This window comes from Stylophora pistillata, chromosome 14 (genome assembly GCF_964205215.1).
Source record: "Stylophora pistillata chromosome 14, jaStyPist1.2, whole genome shotgun sequence".
Lineage (NCBI taxonomy): Eukaryota > Metazoa > Cnidaria > Anthozoa > Scleractinia > Pocilloporidae > Stylophora > Stylophora pistillata.
This window is the reverse complement of record NC_142532.1, coordinates 12,492,023-12,504,307: the sequence shown is the minus strand read 5'-3', so window position 1 is coordinate 12,504,307 and position 12,285 is coordinate 12,492,023.

Below are 12,285 nucleotides of genomic sequence, written 5' to 3'. Positions count from 1 at the left end.
AAAAGAAAATTTTACTTCTGTTTCTCTTCGCGTAATTCTGTATTTCTTTGCGGAACCCTAAACGAGACCTTGGCGGCTTAAAATATTGCCGCTTTGCCTGGAACACCCTAAGCGAGACCAAAATCCAAAATTTACACCCCTAAGCGAGACCACGAGCATCCCGTCTGTTTCATGTGGGAGTCATCCCCCCGGGGGATAAGGGCGCGAATACAGCAGACGTCCCAGTGCGTTACTATTTCCCTGATGCGTGACATGCAGAGAGTCTCGTCCGTGACAAAAAAATACATATACTCAGAAAACAACGCATTTCTGACGATCGTTCAGATCCATAATCCGAACTTCCTCACAAGCAAAATCCAAAATCCGGACCTAAAAAATTGACAAAACCGTGAACCGTTGCAATTTCAGAATCCGCAAATCCGTTAATATTTTGCCCTAAATCCGAAATCCAGGCAAAATAATTCTCAGAATGCGCCGATCCGTTAGCCTATTCACCCCCTCTTTATAATCTTACCATAAATTTCATTACAGGTAGTAAGATAAAATTCCTGAATTTTTTTTAAATTTACCAAATCCTTGTTGCCAACTAGAGCAGTTTGATTAAAAGATATCTTCTCAATAATATCTTCTCAATAATGCACCCTCCCGTCAATCCTCCTCCCCCAACAAAACCAGGGCCACACAACAACTTTTCTGCCACCTCAAGCCGTCGATTGGGTCGAAAAGAGATCTATCAAGAAACAAGAAGTCAAAGGAATCGACGACATGGTGTTTGTGAGAATAGATATGGCAGTCGCGTTGAACGAAACTTCGTAAGAGTATTAAAGAAAAGATTCTAGTTGATTGTTTCTTTCTTTTCTCTTGTAACGACGATACGTCTGCGTTGATGTCCTTGTAGATGGTGATGACGATGTCCTTTTGCCTATATCTAAGTCTGCAAGCTTCCTTATATATGTCCACGCCTGCGCATAACAGATTCTAAACGAGAACTCGTTATCTTCAAGTACTTTAAGACTGCGTGGTCTTTGATATAAGAGCCAACTTTAAGCTTTAGTTAGAATATCTCTGTGATATTTATCGTTAGCCGTCTGACAGTAGAAAAAAAAAAAAAAAAAAAAAAAAAAAAAAAAAAAAAAGAAAATCAACCGTCAATCGGAGATAAACAAGGAGATAACGAAGCGGTATTTGTAAAACTGAAAGAGCTCAATGGAAAAACTATGATATGTATTTGGAGTATGAAAAACAAAACTGAAGAAAATAAACTTAAAATAAAGCATAAGAAACAGGATTTTTTTATTTTAGAGTCCGCATGTCTTGTGTACTTATAACGCAAGACGGTGTGTGACACCAGTTACATAACTACAACGTAAACAGCATCTTTGATTCCTCGTACGCATGCGTCCGCGGGCGCTTACAAAGACGTCTTATTACTCTACAATAGGCATGTACGGCTCTGTTCGGTATCTATTTGAAAGATCTTAAGTCCAAACACTCTCGCTTGCCGGAATTTTTCTCAGATTTCCTCTACCTCTCTTTTCCGCACGATGAGAGTCGTGCGAATTTTTCTCAGATTTCCTCTACCTCTCTTTTCCGTGAGCAACCGGCCAACTATAATGGAGGAAAGTGGTTATAAAATCAGTTTATGATTGACCGCTATCAATTCTAATTGGGCATAACCGTCCATTTTTTTTTCTTTTTACTTTAGATTGTTACAGCTTTTTTAAACGTGAAATTCCAAGTGCATCTTTACAGCTAACATCTTATAGTCTTTTTTTTTTAATTTTACATCAGACATTCTTAGAAAACTCCTTCACCAAACTCTTGTGGCTTTTAGCAAGTTCGAAGTGTTGTGTATATAAATCGCCACTTATAATTAACACCACGAAAAAGGAAACATACTGTCAGTAACGAATTGGTTTCCTTCGGGTTAAAGAGTTAAAGTATAAGTTGCAAAATAAGGAATGGCTTGCACAGAGCTGAATCTTTCATAATAAAAATGAATCTGAGTACTTCTGTCAAACCGAACCTTTCGATTACATGACAATCAGCCTCAGCTGTTCTCCTCTCGGCTGGAAAGCCCAACGAAGAAGTTAGACCACAGCAAAAGAGCAGGGGTCGATAAAACACATAGTCATATGTTTCTTCAAACTATAGATACAGCTAATATCGTCAAGTCTAATGTTCTGTTCCTCTCTGGCAAAAGTGATATCAGAGTTCACTTGTGCTCTTAAGTCAATTAGAGTCTTTGACAGCGGTCAGTCATTAACTGAAAGTTTGTGATAGGTTTATCAATCGGTAACATATCAACCAAAAAAAAAAACCAACAAAGTCACCAACAAGATAACCAACCATGATAACGAAAAATGACATTAAAAGATTGAAGAAAAGATCTACTGAAGACTTGGGGACAGTGTTTGGTATTTCTGAGCATACCTAATGAGTAAGTTAGCACTGCTCGTGGGGAACAGTATCATTTCCTTTTTTTAAACTAGTTATTTTTTTAAACAAACCCTGACCTTGCGGCAAGATCAGTAATTTATTACTATTGGCGGAAAATCAATCAGCCCTTTCCTGTGACGTCAATTGAAATGATCTGAAGAAAACAACGCGGAAAAGTTGAAAAACAAAAAGACAAGGTTAGAGGTTAAAGTTACACAAGATCGGCGACTCAAGATGCGAGCGAGAAAGAAACCCCCATCAATGCTAGAACTATGTGAATTTTATCGAAAAAGGCATGCTTTGACGTGGTTCAATTCAAATGAGGAATTTTTAAATCTTTTTCTGGAATTTTTGATCTTAATTATTAACAGACGTTTCGACTGAAACCATAAGTCTTCATCAGTGTAGTTTGTTACGTGGTAGATCACTATCACGTGACAAACGTCGGGAAACGGAGACGAAGGCCCAGTCCCAAGTGTGAGACAGAAAGAACCGAAGCCTCCCCTTTCTGTTCAGGGTTGGGTCCTCCACCCTTTCCCATATCGCTTCTTTTGTCCCCCTCCTTCGCCAATCTCGTTCTTTATCTAGGATCTTGACTCCCTTCGAAACCAACACTCCCGTGTCCTTCAGGTGACAATAAACTGCTGAATTTTGAGCAGGATTGTAGTTCGGCCGTTGATGTTGTTTTAGCCTGGCTTTAAAGGACTGAAGAGTCTCTCCCACATAGGTTTCGGTGCAGCCCTCCCCTCCACAGGTAATACCATATACCAGGTTGGAGCGCTTCTCAAACGGCTATTTGTCTTTAACTTTGACCAACTGTTGTCTTAGAGTGTTCTGGGGTTTATAAAACGCTGTTACATCGTGCTCTTTGAGAATGTCTTTAATGTTCTCAGATAGGCCTCGTATGTAAGGGATGGTTACCCAGGTCGTGTGTCTCCTCTTGACGTTGTCAGTGCCACACCCCCGTTCATCGTGATCTTTTTGGTTTCCGCTGAACACCCAGTCAGGATGTCCGCATTTTCGGAGAGACTTCTTGATGTTGTTTTTCTCATTTTTCAAGATGTCAGGATCACTGATCACCTGTTCCGCTCTGTGACTAAGTGTCCAGAAAACCCCAATCTTGTGTATTAAGGGATGGTGGGAGTCAAATTGTAGATAATGATCAGTGTGGGTAGGTTTCCTATACACTTTTCTTGCCAGACTTCCATCGCTATCCACATGAACATGGCAATCCAGGAAAGCAATAGCATTATCATGACCCGAATCCTGAGTGAACCGAATATGGGGGTATTTAATCACTTTCACCAGAGTGTGGTGAGGGTCGCACAACAGAGCGAGGCTCCAAATTAAGTGCGCCCTATATCCCACCCATCCCACCCCAGGGGAGGACATCCATCACACAGTAATCTCGTGTGTGGGAAATTAACGTCTCCTACCCCAACCCTGCAGGAGACGGGACCTCCATTTATTCGTCCCTATCCGAGAAGACTAGAATATCTAACCATTTCTTGATGTTATAGAAAGGTAGCAAATTCTTCTCAATTATTTTTAAGACCCTGAGTGTTGGTCCGGCCGGGGCTCGAACCCTCGACCTCCCGCACAACAGTCCAGCGCTCTATCCATTGAGCTAACCGGGAGGGGGGGGGAGGGTTTGGCGCTGTTAATATGCTCGAAAAAACGCCAAATCTCTTTCTAAGGTAGCACTATAAATGTGTCGTCTACGTAACTGAGCCACAGTCTAGGGGGGGTGCCGGTGTAGGTGTGTAAAGCCTGTTGTTCGAAGGCCTCCATAGAGAGGTTCGCTACGATGGGGGATATGGGTATTACCTGTGGAGGGGAGGGCTGCACCGAAACCTATGTGGGAGAGACTCTTCAGTCCATCAGAGCCAGGGAGGGTAAAACAACATCAACGGCCAAACTACAATCCTGCTCAAAATTCAACAGCTTATTGTCACCTGAAGGACACGGGATACGTGTTGGATTCGAAGAGAGTCAAGATCCTTGATAAAGAACGAGATTGGCGAAGGAGGGGGATATAAGAAGCCATATAGGAGAAGGTGGAGAACCCAACCCTGAACAGAAAGAAAGGGGGGAGGAGCTCCAGTTCTCTCTGTCTCACACTTGGGACCGGGCCCTCGTCTCCGTTCCCCGACGTTAACGTTTTTCACGTGATAGTGATCTACCACGTGACAAACTACACTGATGAAGACTTATGGTTTCAGTCGAAACGTCTGTTTATAATTAAGACCAAAATTCCACAAAAAAGATTTAAAAATTCCTCAGGTATGCTTTGACGTTTGGCCCGAAAAAACATTCAGAGGTTGAAGAGCATCAAACGAGAACAGCATCGTCAAGAGAGCTGGCACGAACAAGAAAGTAGCTTTCAGTTTCTGCCGCTGCGAGCTCAAGTGGTTATGAACCATTAGAATCTGGCTCAGCAGGTTACACAAATGGGCACAAATCAAGGTTTTTCTCCAGAGCGCTCGAAGAGATTACTTCGTTTTTAGAAGAGGCAAGCACTAAATTACCGAGAGTGGACGCTCGCTATGTTCAAGTGGTGGTGGTCAATGGTGGACATGGGATAGAAAAATCCCCCCCTCCCCCCTTTCCACAGACTAGAAAAGACGAGCACAAAAAGCGTCCAGGTGGCCTCGTGGTGTACAAAGAGCTCCAATGCTCGACAGGACAATGTCATAGTGATACCCTCAGACCGCACGGCCAACAGAAATAGACTCAGGCACTTGCCACATCAACGGCAAGTCACAAAGGGAGCGGAGAGTACTGGTTGCACTCTCCCGTCAATCCAGCAGTCCTCTGTACACTCACCATTACCTCCTACCTCGATAAGGCCAGGGCCACACAACAACGTGCCTACCACCCCAGGTCGTCGATTGGGTCGACAAGAGATATATCAAGAAACAAGAGGTCAAAGAAGCCGACGACAGGGTGTTTATGAGAGTAAAGATGGTAGTCACGTCGAACGAAACTTCGTAAGAGTCTTGAACAAAAGATTTTAGTCGACTGAATTTTCAACTGTTCAGCTTCAATTTCCAGCCCAATCTGTGGCTTACATTTCTCCCTTCTAGACTGCTACAGTCTATAGTAGTTATTAGGCACAAATCAAGGTTTTTCTCTCGATCGCTCGAAGAGATTACTTCGTTTTTAGAAGAGGCAAGCACTAATTTACCAAGAGTGGGCGCTCGTTATGTTCAATTAAGTGGTGGTGGTCGATGGTGGACATGGGATAGAAAAATTCCCCCTCCCCCCTTTCCATAGACTAGAAAAGAAGAGCACAAAAAGCGTCCAGGTGGCCTCGTGGTGTACAAAGAGCTCCAATGCTCGACAGGAAAATGTCATAGTGATACCATCAGACCGCACGGCCAACAGAAATAGTTTTATTGTTTTATAAAACTAGTAAGCCCATGTTCTCCTTCTATTTATTTTCTCTCAGTCCAGCATGGACACTTTTTAAACATGAATTGGCTGGTCTTACCTCGTGTCTTATTTTCGGCAAATGTGTTCAATAGAAACGCACAAAATATATTGATGTATCATGAGTTGCTCGGTTGTAAGACACACTGATAGCATGAAACCCCTGAACGTAAGACCCCTAAACGTACGACCCCTGATTGTAAGACCTCGGATTGTAAGTCCCCTATAATCGTAAGCGATCAATTAATATCAGCATCTGGGCCACAGCCCATTCATGTAAGAAACATTGATATGAACCCCTAAACGTAAGATACCTGATTGTAAGACCCCTGATTGTAAGACCCCTGATTGTAAGACCCCTGATTGTAAGACCCTTCATTGTAAGACCCCTGATTGTAAGACCCCTGATTGTAAGACCCCTGATTGTAAGACCCCTGATTGTAAGACCCCTGATTGTAAGACCCCTGATTGTAAGACCCTTCATTGTAAGACCCCTGATTGTAAGACCCCTGATTGTAAGACCCCTGATTGTAAGACCCTGATTGTAAGACCCCTGATTGTAAGACCCCTGATTGTAAGACCCCTGATTGTAAGACCCTTCATTGTAAGACCCCTGATTGTAAGACCCCTGATTGTAAGACCCCTGATTGTAAGACCCTGATTGTAAGACCCCTGATTGTAAGACCCCTGATTGTAAGAACCCCTGACTGTAAGACCCCTGACTGTAAGACCCCTGATTGTAAGAACCCCTGATTGTAAGACCCCTGATTGTAAGACCCTTGATTGTAAGACCCCTGATTGTAAGACCCTTGATTGTAAGACCCCTGATTGTAAGACCCCTGATTGAAACGTCTCAGATTGTAAGACCCCTGATTGTAAGGTCTCAGATTGTAAGACCCATGATCAAAAGCGATCAATGGCTGGGTTTCAGGTGACGTCACAAGCTTTGCTGAAGTTAGTGTCCGCCATGTTGGTGTCCCTCGGGTGTCAAATTTATGAATAATAAGTCGATTTCTATAGTGAAGCCCTCTCTCTTATCGCCGTATTATTTCGCCAACTACATGAATATCCAGGAAGAAAAAAGCGATAAAAGTATCTGGCATTCATCTTAAGGTATCCCAGTGCTCTCTGAGTATGCCGAAAGCTTAGAGAGTTGGAAGGAAAGATGTTTGCAAAAGATCTCGGTCATTGGGGTTGACCCTGCAAGCATACCAGCCGAGAAGTTCAGTCCAAAATGCTTGCCTCCTGTGGAAGCGTCGGACTTGCTGAGTTACCTCCTTCTTGAGACCAGCTTCTACACCAAGAAGGAGTTCAAGGCGTTCAAGAGTCTAGAGGCGTTTAATCAAATGGTGTCGGGGTTTTTAACCTCAGTTGTAGGCAAAGTAATCGCCGGCAAGTATGCCGTGAGAGCACGAGTTTGGCATTCACAGCATATGAATGATCCTTTAGTGAACATTTGGGTCATTTCCGAAAACGATGGGACTATTTTGTCAGCCCATTGCTTGGGATGCAAAGCTGGACTGGCTGAGTCATGCTCACATATCGCGAGTGTTTTATTTATGTTAGAGGCAACTACTAGAATTCATGGCAAGGTCGCTGGGTGTCAAGAAAACTCAGACACCGAAAACTCAGGTCCCTCGAAGTGTTCTCCAAGCTTCCGAGGTGCTCCATAATTCGATAGTGCATAGCATAAAGCATGAACCAATTTTTTTTTATAATATAACCGGTGGAATAATGCAACAAATCCGACGCGAAAGACGAACAACAATATCAAGAGTGATTCTTCAGTGAGGCGAATCGTGACGGCGCTGATGCCGAGTCTTCTTTTGCGTTGTTTTTCTCTTTCTGCCTCATTTAAGAACTCTAGCCCAAGGGTCGCAAAATTGTCTTCGTTTTGGGACTGGTGGGCCGAGTCTCTGTTTGTATCCATTATTATCGCGAAATATTTAAGAATTTTAACAGAGCGACAACAAGGATCTGTGCGACGAAGTACAAAAAGGTAAACAAATGTCCCTTTCGGCTCGTCAAAATCACGCCACATTTTAATACTTTGGTGTTGGAGCGAGCGCATTTGATCCCGTTAACTGTGAATGAAAAGTTCAAAATTAACGGGAAAAATGGAGGAAATCTAAGCTAAATGAAGTCTTGTGTCACTCTAAAATGTTTTAATACTCAACCATTGGACGATTTTGCGAAACGTGCAACTTGCGGCCTTGCTTTTGCTGCTTCAGTTGGATGAAGACCCAAAAGGTCAAAATACACGAGGGATTACCAGGAGTGATCATTAGTCGAGTTTATCTCTTGAGTTTTCGAGGAGTCTGAGTTTTCGGGGTGTGAGTTTTCGTGACACCCCAAGCTTACTTGCACTCAGGTAAAATGCTCATGGATTTTGCCGACATAGGTCAATGAAGTGCCGTATGCGAGGGCTAAAGACATCGATTTCTCATCGGCTAAGAAGCTCAAAGAAAAGCTCGACCAAAAAATCGAGGATCTACAACAGCCGCAAGCCTCGAACAATACAACAACTTCTAGTTCCTCCTGTTCTTCCCCTTGATTTGTGATGATCTTAGGTATAGCGCATTAGATCATATATATATAATGAATTTTGCGCTCTAGAAATAATAAAATTATTAAATTATTATACGAAAAAATCCTTAGCCTTTATGCTTTCCACTTTTGCTCGAACAGCCAACAATAATGCATAAAACCATCCCTTCTTTCTCACATGAACTCTTCGTTAGATACGGTTTGTTTACGCTCGAGGGACACCAAGATGGCGGATAGTAACCGTTGCTAAGGTATTGGTCACGTAGGTGAAACCCAAGGATATCAACATCTGGGCAGAGCCCGTTTATGTAAGACACTCATAAATTAGGTAAATGCAATCTTGTAAGCATAGATACACTTGACTTGTAACATGGAGCGAAGTAACTTTTGTATGGAGCGAAGTAACTTTTGTATAGAGCGAAGTAACTTTTGTATGGAGCGAAGTGACTTCGATTATGGAGCAAAGTGACTTTTGGTTGGAGCGAAGTGGCTTCGATTATGGAACGAACTGACTTTTGGTTGGAGCGAAGTGGCTGGGGGCGAAATAACCATGGGGTGAAATGACCGTAATTCGGACAGTGCCATAGAAAGTGGATTGAATTATCCCTTCTACGGCACAATCAAACGCTTAACAATAACAAAATAAAATGTGCTTAACGTTAAAATGCCTGTTGAGCCTTATGACTAAATTCATATAATAAGGAAATATGTGGGTAATGACTGATCTTGAAACAGCAACCTGGATTGATGAATTATGCTAACACAAATATCTACCAGACAAGAAATTCGAATTCATATTAGGCTGTAATAAATTTGTTACATTATTGCGAGATATCATTATCGGTTTGTAAGCTCGCTAAAAGGGCGCGAATCGGAAGCAACCTATTTCTCAAGCAACCAATTAGGAACTTAAGACTTTTCCTGTAGTTATTAAACTACCCCGTTAAATTTGTTACACACCAAATGCCCGCAAAAGGTATCGCATAACCCATAACTTTTCAAGCTTGAATTAAAATTTGACTAAGGCAACTAAGAAATGTGTCGTATTGTCCCCACTTGCACAAGGGTAACTCAAAAGTAACAGCAATCAGTTCACAGGCAGCTGCTCTTCTGCATATCGCCCCCCAAAAAACACTAATTGGTTGAGTATGAAATGGGTGATGCTATATCGAAGGCGCTCGTCGAGGGTAAGAGTAAACGGTAAGTTTGGTCAGCGGGGAAATTATGAAAGCCGCGAATATTTGCGAAAGCCCGCGAAAGGATGACATTTGAAACTGAAAACAGTTTTTCAGTGAGACACTAAAATGCGTAATCATGGCGGCGACTATTCAATCGTCTTTAAACAAATCGGAGATTGAGTTCCTTGAGGAAAACCTTGAAAATTGTTCTGTTAAAAACCAGTACTTTTTGGGTTATTTCGATGGGAAAAGAGACGAGTTCGAGGATATAATCGTTGCAGATTAGTGACGTAAATTGATATTGGAGAAGATTCTTCCTAGTGTGGGACTGACTTAAGACTAGGCTAGGCTGTGTACAATTCCTGAAAATCTTGTTCGTTATTTTACGAATCATTTGATGTTTCAGTGTTGACAAGTTTTTCGTATTACATTACTAAAAAAATTGACTTAACGCTCCAAGGAGAATCTCTCTCAAACTTTACTTTTTAAGAGATGATCAGCTACCGTCTAAAATTCAAACGTTACTGTTAGGTTTATTAGCGCATTGACTACCTTGTAAATTAGCTCAAACACACTGAAAACATTTGTATTAGTTTTTGTATATCTTTATACTTTGTTCAGTGCGATCTTACACATTTCGGGTTTGAACTTTTCGTTGGGAATAAGTGGTACAGCTTACATGACATATTTTATATTTAACCGCTGTACTATAAATTTGTGTGTTCGACCCTCGACGAGCGCCTTCGATATAGCATCACCCAGTATCAAATGGCACTTCTTGTGGCTGCCAATTATAGACAAGAGACTCCGTTTGGAGACTGGTAAGCGGCCAGGTTGCCAAGCTAGATTTGAAGTCCGTTTCTCTTCGCAATCTGACTCTTAAAGTGCAGACTTTTTATTGACTAAGAGGGAAATTCCGAGGTGTCTGGACCATACCGCCTCCCGGTTAGCTCAATGGATAGAGCGCTGGACTGTTGTGCGGGAGGTCGAGGGTTCGAGCCCCCGGCCGGACCAACACTCAAGGTCTTAAAATAATTGAGAAGAATATGCTACCTTTCTATAACATCAAGAAATGGTCAGATATTCTAGTCTTCTCGGATAGGGACGAATAAATAGAGGTCCCGTCTCCTGCAGGGTTAGGGGTAGGAGACGTTAATTTCCCACGCACGAGATTACTGTGTGATGGATGTCCTCCCCTGGGGTGGGATGGGTGGGTTTGTTGGAGCTTAAACCTCGTAGGGGACCTATGTCCTATTGTTTCTGCTCCTTTACTTGGTACAAATCCTCAAATAAAAAAATAATAAAAAATACTTCCCATTCCTGCATATCCAGTTCACTGCTAATCACACCCTGTCAGCATTTTTTTAAATGAAAAAGAAAAGAAAAAAATCCAGTATTTTCTTTCCCGCGGCTTCCCGTAAAAGCTGTCAGAGTCAGGTGCTATTATTGAGGAAAGTTATTACTTTTTGAGGAAACTGTTTCTGTCTAGCCAGCGGGCAAAAAGAACAATCGGTCGATTTTTAACCAGAATATGATGTAAGAAAAAAAGAAAAGGTGTAAACAAACCGAATTTTGAAACGCAGATTTTTATGGCGTTGTTCGTAAATCAATCTATTACCCGACAAGGGGCCAGTTATCGAACGCCAGCTTTTCAATTTCATCTACGTACATCAATTTTATTTGCGTTTTAGTGCTTCTTTCTTGTTTCTCTCTGGCCTATCCGGACACGAAACGATTCATTCCCAATAAGAAAGATGCCACAGGCATAATCTGCCGTAAATCAGGAGATCGGGTACAAAATTTGTCGAATCAAGACGCGCCCTTCCCTTTCCAATGAAATGTTGGGCGCTGCACATTTGATATTTCAAACAGATACAGCAACAGCAGTAAAGTGAGGGTATCATAGACTTGTGAACCCTGTGCTGTCATCGTTTTAAGATGGTCTCAAAGGGGTTGAATGTTAACCGTCAAGGAGCAAACCATTTACCAGTGAGGCGTAGACATTGACAAATTTTTAATCGTCCGTCGTAAAAAAGGTAGCTGTAAAAACTTTTCCTAAAGCCTGCGAAGCAAGCCCTGGGGGAAAGGAGGGGGGATTGGGGGAAGCGGAATGTGCGGAGGGGAGGGGAGAGCTCCCTCTCCCGTCCGCAAATTCCGCTTTCCCCAATCTCCCCTCCTTTCCCCCAGGGCTTGCTTCGCAGGCTACTTTTCCTACCTAGGATGTGTCATTTTGGGAATGCCAAAATCTTAGTTTGTTTGATGCATTATATTTGTGCAACACTTAGAGTAACTCTGTTACTGAAGTAGTATGCCATATATGCTTTGTATTACTATCATTTCAGAACTGATTTGAGAAGTAAATTGACGCAAAGAACCTTAATTACCAGTAACTGAAAGAAATTAATTAACCGTTCGCCTTTAAATGGCTAAAATTTTAACCGTTAGCCGTAAAAGCCATATCACCATTGAGATCCTCATTGATTCTCCGCTTAAAAAAACAGGGATTGTTCTCTCCGAGTGCATTAAGACCAAAGGCATTCTTTTTTAACCAAAGTACGTGTACAAACACATGGGTTACGTGAGAAAACGCACCAATATTGGCCCCCGCTTTCGACGGCTCCGCTGGCGTGAGTACCTTGATACGACTGAGTGACTAAGCGTGTCAGTAACTCGGGCTTGTTGCATGTAT